The 9728-nt window shown below is 37.1% G+C and overlaps 1 pseudogene; it reads right to left on the bottom strand.

The window, feature by feature from the left end:
* Window positions 1–6769: 6769 nt before the first annotated feature.
* Window positions 6770–9502, bottom strand: LOC110752495 (uncharacterized; annotated as a pseudogene).
* Window positions 9503–9728: the final 226 nt, after the last annotated feature.

Genomic DNA, 9728 nt, shown 5'->3' with positions numbered 1-9728 from the left:
CATGAGTGTTATACACATACTCTTATTTTCTTGTCATCAAAGTTGTTGTTTGATCTCATTATTCATTGATTTGGTTGAACACTTAAAAGTCATTCATTCTTATGCAATTTGATTTCATGACATTTAAAGAAATGATATTAAGGCCTTCTTTGGATCGTTTGTGCCTTTCAAGCTAACCTTATGCATGCTTAAGCATGATTTTCCATTGTTAACCATTTTGAGCCTACATGTAAACCTTTTCTTTCATTTTACCAATTATATTTCCTCGCCTTAGCCCGAAAAACAAATATTTACCTTTCTAAGGAACTCATGAGCTCTAATTCGGATGTGTTTTTCATGCTAAGTTTGGGAAGGGATATTACATAGAAGAAAAAAAGAAAAAAAAGAAAATCACACAATTGGTGAAAGAAAAGAAAAGAAAAAAGTTATGATTAAATGGTAGTTGAATGAAATTTTGTTTTTGGGTTTCATTGGTGTTTGGAAAGGAGTTTAAATCATTGTAAATGAAGGTATAAGGAGTTTTGATCATGTAAAAGAAAAAAAATCTAATCGTGATGATTCGAAGTCTTGTAAACAATTTTTTTATGCTCTTACATTGTGAGTTCCTTGGACTTTGTATTATCCATACCTTTCATTTCTCACTCACCTTACACCCTTGGCCCCATTACAACCTATAATAAAGACCTAAATTGATCTTAAATGTCATGTGGTTGAATTGCATTCATTTTTCTACTTTTAAGTGTTTGGCCTCCTTCTTGAGATCATATTAATGCAAGTTCTTCATCTTCCTATTTTTGAGTTAAGTACCTTATGATTTAACTCTAATCCCATGTCTATAACTGAGTGTTGCATTGTAGCCCTCTTCTGAGTGATTCATTTGTGAGAGGACAACTTTGGTGAGATTTGAAGTTGCATTTGTGCTTGGTATGATTTTTGAAATTGTGTGGAAACTAAGATTGGGGAATTTGTTGCATTTGGCTATCACACTACTACACTTTGAGCATATTATGTTTTGAACTTTGCCGCTTTGTGAATAATGTCTAAAATTGAGCTTTTATTGTCAAAACGTTTAAGTCATGTGCATGAGTCATTTCTCTTCACAAAATGTTCGGAAAGATTGTTTTGAGTTTTTATTTTGATTTTGTTTTTTTTTGTTTTTTGTGTTTTGTGTTTTGTTTTTATTTTTATGTTTGTTTTTGGTTTTGGTTTTGCTTAAGAACTAACAAATCTAATAAGTTTTCTAACCATTTTGTTTTGTAGAGTTAGAAAAAGGTTTGTGGGTATCGTAACTGTTAAACCCTCAGGAGACACAACTCCTCCTACTAGGGATGCCTAGAGGTTTAAAGGCTTGTTGCATTCGCTCAATGCAATCGAGTTACCTACGAAAGTGGTCTAGTTAACTTCTTGTTTTGTTTTTAACTTTGTTTTGTGTTGTTTTGCTCGAGGACTAGCAAAATCTAGGTTTGGGGGTATTTGATCGGTTCATAATTGTATATCATTTTGTACCATTCTAGCTTATGATTTGGTTATGTTTTTGAGTTAAACTTGTGCTTTTAATCCTTTTTGTGTTTATCTTTCAGTTCATTGAGCTTTAGGTAATAATGATGGCTTTAGAGAGCATAATTCATGCAATTCAAGCATGTTAAGGCCTAATTTGGATGAATGGATGAAGAGCTTAAAGACAAACTCATTTTGGCTACAGCCCCCTGCCAGTCCAGTTTCGTAGGTCATATTGCAAGCTTTGTTTCAACAACCTACATAGCTCGAATGAGGCCACATTCTTCATGAAAGTTGTTCCAATTGGTGTGTACTATAACATATCCAAAATTCAGCCCCATTGGATAAATTTGGAGTCCGTTACCTAGCAAACACAGAACCATGCTCAGGATGGATCTTATCAGCGCGGAAAATGAGTTAGCAATTTGTTTCGGCCTTAACTTATTCCTCCGACCTTGGATTGGCCCAAATGATATATGGCTGGAAAGAAGACATTCTGAACTTCAAGTTTGAGTGCTTAAAGTCTTAATTTGCTTAAGGGAAGCCCAATTCGTAAGCCCTTGAAGTTGCTGGTCATGCTGACCTCAGGATGAGCTATTATTTCTGGTTGGAAGCTTGGTCATGGTGACATGAAGATGAGCTAGGGCTGCTGGTGGGATTTATTGGTGAAGTGCATCAACCAATTCAGATTTTATAATGCAAGTGTTGTATGCATTAGTGAAGTGCATCAACCATTTCAGATTTTATAAAACAAGTGTTGTATGCATTAGCCATACTTAATTCAGATTTTCAGCTTCCTTAGGCCTATATATAGTGAGGTTTCCCAAGCTTGTAAACAGACCCCAAGGGGGGGAGCTCTCAAACACTTCTCTAGAGCTCCCTTCCCTTCTCTCCCTCAAATTCTCTTAGTTTCTCTTTCTAGTTTTCAATTGTTATAATGAGATCTTTGTGCTGAAATTCTCCTTAAGTTTTTCCAAGTTCTACTTAATTTTCATTGTTATGTAAATTCTTTCCTTTAGTTTTAAGTTTGATTAGTTTCCAAGTTTCAATTATGGTTTTTGTTCTTATTCATTATGCTTATAAGTTAATATGCTAGTTTGAAGGATTGATCACCATTTAGGCTTGCATGTTAGCTATCTTGGTTTGAATTAAGAGTATACACCATGCTTTAATTCGAATTGAACTATGAATAGGAAGAGTATGTATGGACATTCGACAACAGGGATTAGATACATACTTGGTTGTTTAAAATGTTCTTCTATGCTTAATGGGTTCCTAATGCTTAATTTTAGGTTAGACAACAAATGATCAAATTAGGGAATTAGGAACACAAGGTTATGACCACACACCATGGCTTAATCATACTTTAGCTAGAATCAATCCATTAATCTAAATTGAACTTGGGAACTTATTTGCTTGAGTTACTTATTTCTTTCTTCCTTGTATTTATTTCCTTTCTTTTTCATTTTTGTTTTGTGTAGGGAAAATGAATTGAATCATTCAATCACCAATCCTCGTGGGATCGACCTCGCACTTACATACGCTATACTACTGAACGGCTCGTGCACTTGCGAGTATCACAAGTTGAGGATGCAACTGAATCCATTTTGGTGCAGCTGTATCTACACAACACTCGGGCTAAAGATGGTATAGTTCAGACCAAACAGTTTCCAGATTATCAAGGTTATTTTACCTGTCTTCATGCTATTCTTAAATTAGATGAGCCTTTTAGTTTTAAGGTGGCTTCTTTTTCTTATGAGTGGAGACAAGCAATGAAAGAGGAGATGCTCTTCATATGCAAGGCACATGGCTCTTGGTTCCTAATCCAGGTGATAAAAATATTATTGGAAGTAAGTGGGTTTACAAAATAAAGAGAAATCCAGATGGTACAGTGGGTAGGTATAAGGCCAGACTGGTTGCTCAAGGGTTTAGCCAAGAGCCTGGTTTTGATTTTGGGGAAACCTTTAGTCCTGTTGTTAGACATACAATTGTGAGGTTAGTGTTAGGCATAGCTGCTACGAACCAGTGGAAACTGCGACAACTTGATGTCAAGAAAGCCTTTCTACATGGCGATCTTGAAGAAGAAGTTTTTATGAAACAGCCTCCTGGTTTTGAAGATTCTACTCATCCACAGTTTGTATACAAACTGAAAAAATCTTTGTACGGTCTTAAACAGGCTCCAAGGGCTTGGAATGCCAAATTCACAGGTTACTTACCTACTCTTGGTTTTAAATCTTCACATTCTGATCCAAGTCTGTTTGTGCAGCATACTGGGAATGATATTATCATTCTACTCTTATATGTTGATGATATCATTATAACAGGTTCTAGTGTATTGTGGTTATAGTTGTTAATGTGTGATGTTTTAATTGAATCTATTAAAAAATTTGGGCTAATGTGGATGTAAGTTTGTCTAGTTGACTAGGGTAGTGCCAGTAAGTCCCCTGGTTGGACTGCTCAACCCTGGTCATAGGGTAATGTGTTGCTATCCTGTGGTTTAGTCAAACAATCCCCGGGTTGGATTGTTTCCCCAGTACTTAATGATAGTGTGGTAAATGTGTGTGCGTGTGTATATGTATATGTATATATGTATATGTATACGGGTATATGTGTGGATTTACTTTCCAGATTGAGGTTTCGTGAGCATGTGCACAGGGACGGACCCATTCCTGGGCTATTTTAGCCTATGGTAATATTCCCAGCCCACCCAAGCAAACCCACACACCCTCTTGCGCAGAAAACATCCCATAGTCAATGCATGCACACAATTTTTTTTTGAAGAAAGAGCCAATCATCCCTGCTACACGCCAATTAACCATGCCCTTCAATGCTTAATTAAAGCAAACCAAATTAATCTTCAATTATTAATCTTCTTTTGTTGTCTAAATTTGTTGATGTTGAAATTTGGGGACTTTTTAGAGTTTATAAAGTATCAATTAGGGATTTACAATTTTTTATTTAAAAAAATTATATATATTTTTTTGGCTTGGCCAAAACATTTGATTGTACAGGTTTTGTAATTAAAAATAAACAAATGAAAGTAGGTCAGCCCCTTATAGTCCCCTAAAATTTCAATATATTTTTAATTATAATCATTCATGTTTTACGCCATAAACCATTAATAATTTCTACATTTTTGGAAAGAAAAAAATAGTTTCTACATTTCTAATTGTTTAATTAGTATGAGTTTATTTCTTTTGTTGGTTAGTGTGAGTTTTTGTTTTGGTTAATTAATATAGGTTTTGTGTTTTTAAAAAAATTGGAAATCTGTACACGTCGATCCCACTAATTATGTTCCTCCCTTCAAGGCTTGTACGTAATGTAAATCTAGCCCAGCCTAATTTGAAATCCTGGGTCCGTCCTTGCATGTGCATTGAGAGTACTTTGCATAGGTATGAACATTTGAAATGAAGTTCAGAATTGAGATTGGATATTTGAAAATTATTGGGCTTATTATATTTTTGCAAGGGTACGGTAATAGGAAAAAGGATTTTGGGTTTTGATGATTATATTTTATATTAACGTGTTTACTTTGGTGTTTGAATATATGGTTTTACAATAAGGATTAAATGAACAAATTTACATTGTTTTCCAAGAATTTTAGAAGCATTAATTATATAGTTTTCCTTATCGTATTATGGTATGAATTTTACTGAATTGAATTGTTTATGAGTATCGGTTGGTATATATGTACGTAAACAAAGGATTTTATTGCATGACATTATTTTCTAAAATGGAGGGGATTATTTATGTTGAATATAAATTATATTTAATGCTTTGTTTTCGTCCACTCACATTTTCTATTTTGCGCTCCCCAGGTTCTAGATATTCGAGGTTGAGACCGCCACGTCAAGGCATCATCGTTGTTCGCTTCGTAGTAATGTTTTACTATCACTCTCTACTTTTTTTTTTTTTTCCCGAGTTGCAAACTTAATCCTTAGTTCCTCTTAGTTGCTCGTTTTTAAGTTCAGGTAGAGGGCCTAAGGCCCATTTCAATGGTCTTAACTGTTGTGTGTACCTTCACCTTGTGCATGCTGAAAGTTGGGATTATTTTTATGCTCGTTTGTAGGTACTGTAGATTGGGAATGATTCAATTTACAGGGGAGACTCTACCAAAATTTCGGCAGAAGTCGAAGTCTGTATTAGTTTAAAGTGGGGGTAAAGAACATTTTAGGAAAGTGGGTCTGGACGGGAAGCAGGGTTCGTCATAGATTTGGAGAGGGAATCCGGGGCATGTCTTATCACTCTTCTTCACTATTTTCCTCTATATTACCCTCTTCATTGATGACATTCCTAGCCAGCTCTACAGGAACTTCTTCAGTTCCTATATCAAATTATTAATTCTCAACCCAGTACAAAAGGCTACAAATCATGTAATTCTCCAGAAATAACACATGCAGACAATCGAAAAAACAAATCATTGAAAGCAACAAATGCTTTAACCATTGAAAGCCCCTATATCAAATTGAAACTAAGTTAAATAATCAAGCTCTTTCAAACCTGGTTTGTTCGAGCTTTCACTGCCTTCTCCTATGCTCTTCGTCATTTTGGTTATGCACATATGAGAATTTTTTAATTAAACCCTAAAAGACCCAAAAGAAAACCCCAATTTGTGTTTGAGGATTCGAGCCTCTGTGTTCTCTTTCTCTGGAGTAAGAAGAATGAATATGCTAGGTTATTTTAGGGGTACGTGTGCTATGAATTGCGAGAGATTTTACCTTAATGCCCCTCTACTAATTCAATAAATAACGGCAAGAGCTGAGGCCTTAACGGAACTAAAAGGAATCTGACGGAAATTGAGAAGTGTCCTCATATTGCTTGGAATCCTAAACCACAGTGGCAAAAGTGACGAAATTGAAACCACAGGGACTTTAGTGGTAAAAGTTGGAAACCATAGGAACTAAAAGTGTGGTTTTGCCATAAATAAATAAATAATGGTCTAATTAAATTAGCATAAAATCGATCAGGTAACCAATCACAAAAATGAAAAAAAAATTGCGAAATTGTCAGACTAAGACGAATATGGTAGAATTTTCTTTTCTATATAGATTTTTAACTTTTTGTTCAGAGCATCGTGAATAAGTGATGAAAATTACAGAGCAATGCATAGGCCCTTTCTTTTTCATTTTTTACTAGAAACTGTAGAGAAATAGCTAGAGTTTTTGCTAGTAAATGTAGACAATTGTCATTGCTGAGCAATTTCGCCAGTTGATAGAGGATGACATACAAAAAAGGGTTGCTTGAGCAATTGTAGATAAAGACCAAATTAGTGTCGAGAGTATTTGCCCCACATTGAAATGGACACAAAAATTCCATCAACTACTTTAAAACAACCTCATCAGGAGGCATATTGACATACTAGACGTTCTGATTAAGTTAACTGAGGCCAGAAAAGCAAGGCTCCATAATACCCTACATAAATAAATGTATAAATGAAACTTGAAAAATAAGTCTACGACTACGCATCTCACTCATCATCAGCTTGCCACAATCCTATGAGGCCATCATAATGTCTCTTCCACAAAAGTAAAGCGGGGTTACACACTTTCAATTTACAGAGACTCTGGACTAGTTGACGGTCTAATTCTCGAGGGCATTCGCATGGGTTTGTTTATTGCACCGCCAAACCTACTATGTAAGGAATCCTAGGGTGTGATTGACATTTTGTTCAATGCAGAGCCAACTTCAGCAAAATCAAAATGTCGTTCCTCCAAGCTCTGCATAATCCCATAATCCATTCCACCATCATCGTCACCCGCAAAAGCTTCACCGACATCTTCATCACTGGAATCTTCGTCATCATATGTAGGTTGAACCATTGACCAGAAAATGAAGTTTGGCTGGATGTAACTGTCACTTTTTTTCAGCAGACATGGGTCAAATGGGAAGAACATGTGGAGCCTTTCCCTCCCACCAAATTCCCTCGAAAGTTCTGATTCCAGGTAGTCATCAAAATTGAATTTCTCAGATGTCATGAATAACCTAGCTGCTTTTGCTTGCCGTAGAAATTCCAACACAATGGAAGGCAGACACACCTTCAACGGGCTCAACTTATTATTCAAAATTGACTCTAAAGGCAAACGAACAAGCCATGGCTTCAGCTGAGGATCATCCATCATTGATCTCATTCGGAAGCACAGCAAATACATGATAGCCTGACATCCAGAATAAAATATTCTATGAGCTTCTGGATTTATTTCATCATCCTGCATTTTGACATATTTGACACACCAATCCACCAACCTTCCCAGGGTGCCAGCAACCACAAAGACTGACAGAAACTTGGCACGAGACAAATAACTAGCAAGATAAGCAACGGCACTCATTCTGTGATGTGGAGAGTTGGTACTGAAAAAGAAGGCATGTTCAAGCATCAAAGCAAATGTCACACCGCAGTTTTTTGGATCAAGAGAACATGCATAGAATATCACAAACTGGGCAAATTTTGATTTGTGTGCAGTCATAATAGTCTTCTTAAATAACTCGAGAAGAGTATCAAAGATCTTGATCAAACGGTCAGCTACTTGACAAGATTCAAGATGCTCAAAAGTTGACACCATCAAGCTATCTAATTTTTCAGCAATTGAATTTCCTTCTAAAATCTTCTGACTTAATTGTCTTGGAAGCTCACTATCATCATCTCTAGACTCGTCCCCATCTTCAAGCTCCATTTCAAATATTCGTTTCACTAGTTTCATTTTCTATGTCTTCCCATCCAATATTCACATCGAGTTCTACCAGCAAATCCACAACACCCGCAACCATTGGGATCCGAACTACTTCTCCAAGCACGCCACTCTCCAATTTCAACATGTTCTCTACGTATATCACAAGACTAAGGGTACTAATAGTATTAAAACAATATTTTGGCTTCCCATTTAAAACAATTCGCACTAGTCTCACAGGGGAAAGTGGCACCAAATCAGCTATATATTTCAGAGATGAATGCACACGAGATAAAACTCCGTCCTTTCTTGCAAGAATTTTTGGAAGTGGCAAACTAAGAGGTGGAAAGAACTGGCATGTGAGCATCTCCAAACAATAATCAACATACTTCCCACTTGAAGTGGCCAAGGATTCAATGAATTCAATCAATGCATCCATCACATCAGGCTTATAGTTCCACAAGCTCATGTTAGAAATTGCAGAGAGAAGTTCATCATGTAGAACGTTGTCTATGTAAGCAACTGCTCCAGCTAGTGCTTTCAAATTTGTCACAAGCATAGCTACTTCATTAGCGCCAAGCTCTTCGGGGTTCATAGCGCTAAGGAGCTGCCGGTAATCTTCGGTATCACCCGACGAGACAGAGTAGAGAGTATCTCTGGCGCGATAAACCAGGTAAGAATTGATCAAATCATGGTCTCCCATCTTACGGAAAGCTGCCTCGTCGTCCCTAAGCACAACGCCCATTGTTACCTTGCCCTAGCCTTACGGATCCTCCTGCAATTTGTCAGTGAGGATGCCTAGGCCTTTCGGTTCCGATTCAGCCGAGACAGTAGATGGGTGGCTGAGAGAAGAGCGAAGTCGTCGTGGTCTTCTTCGTTTGAGCTGCGGCTATGTCGTAGTCGTCTTCTTCTTCTTATTAGAAGTCGGTGCTTTGTAAACCTCAAATAACCACGGTTTCGAAAAAAGCGGTCGCCTCTCAGAAATAAACAGAGCAAGCCAATCCTTTTTCCTTAGCCTTCAAATCGATTCTCAAACCAACAAAAATCAAGAGAGGGAGACGAGAGTGAGAGCGGCTAAGAGAGTGCGGGTGAGAGACAGAGTGAGTGACTGAGAGAGGGAGAGTGACTGAGAAATCTGGAAAAACAAAAGAGGCGAGAGAGAGCGGATGAGAGAAAGAGTGAGTAACTGAGAGAGATCGTGTGAGAAATCTGGAGAGAGAGAAAGAGAGGCAGAGGCAAGAGACTCAGAGAGGCAGAGGCGAGAGAGAGAGTGACTGAGAGGAAGAAAGAGGCGGAATGAAAAAAATTTCGAAGCCCTTGAAATGTTAGGGTTTCGCCGGATATGTGTTGTCAGTTGAGAGTATTTATACCACGGCTTATTATCACAAAAAGTCCCTAAGGTTTACGAAATCATTAATGATTTTTTGTATCACTCATGGTCCTCAAGGTTAATATATGTGATCACCGTTAGATTCCGTCAAAAACTCCGTTAATTTGCTGATGTGGCATATATACATATCACAAAACATCCTGAGGTTCACACATTTATCACAAATGGTCCCTGTG

The sequence above is a fragment of the Prunus avium genome, chromosome 2, assembly GCF_965620075.1.
Source record: "Prunus avium chromosome 2, drPruAviu1.hap1.1, whole genome shotgun sequence".
Lineage (NCBI taxonomy): Eukaryota > Viridiplantae > Streptophyta > Magnoliopsida > Rosales > Rosaceae > Prunus > Prunus avium.
The sequence above is the reverse complement of the archived record's forward strand: the minus strand, read 5'-3'. Positions and strand labels throughout refer to the sequence as shown.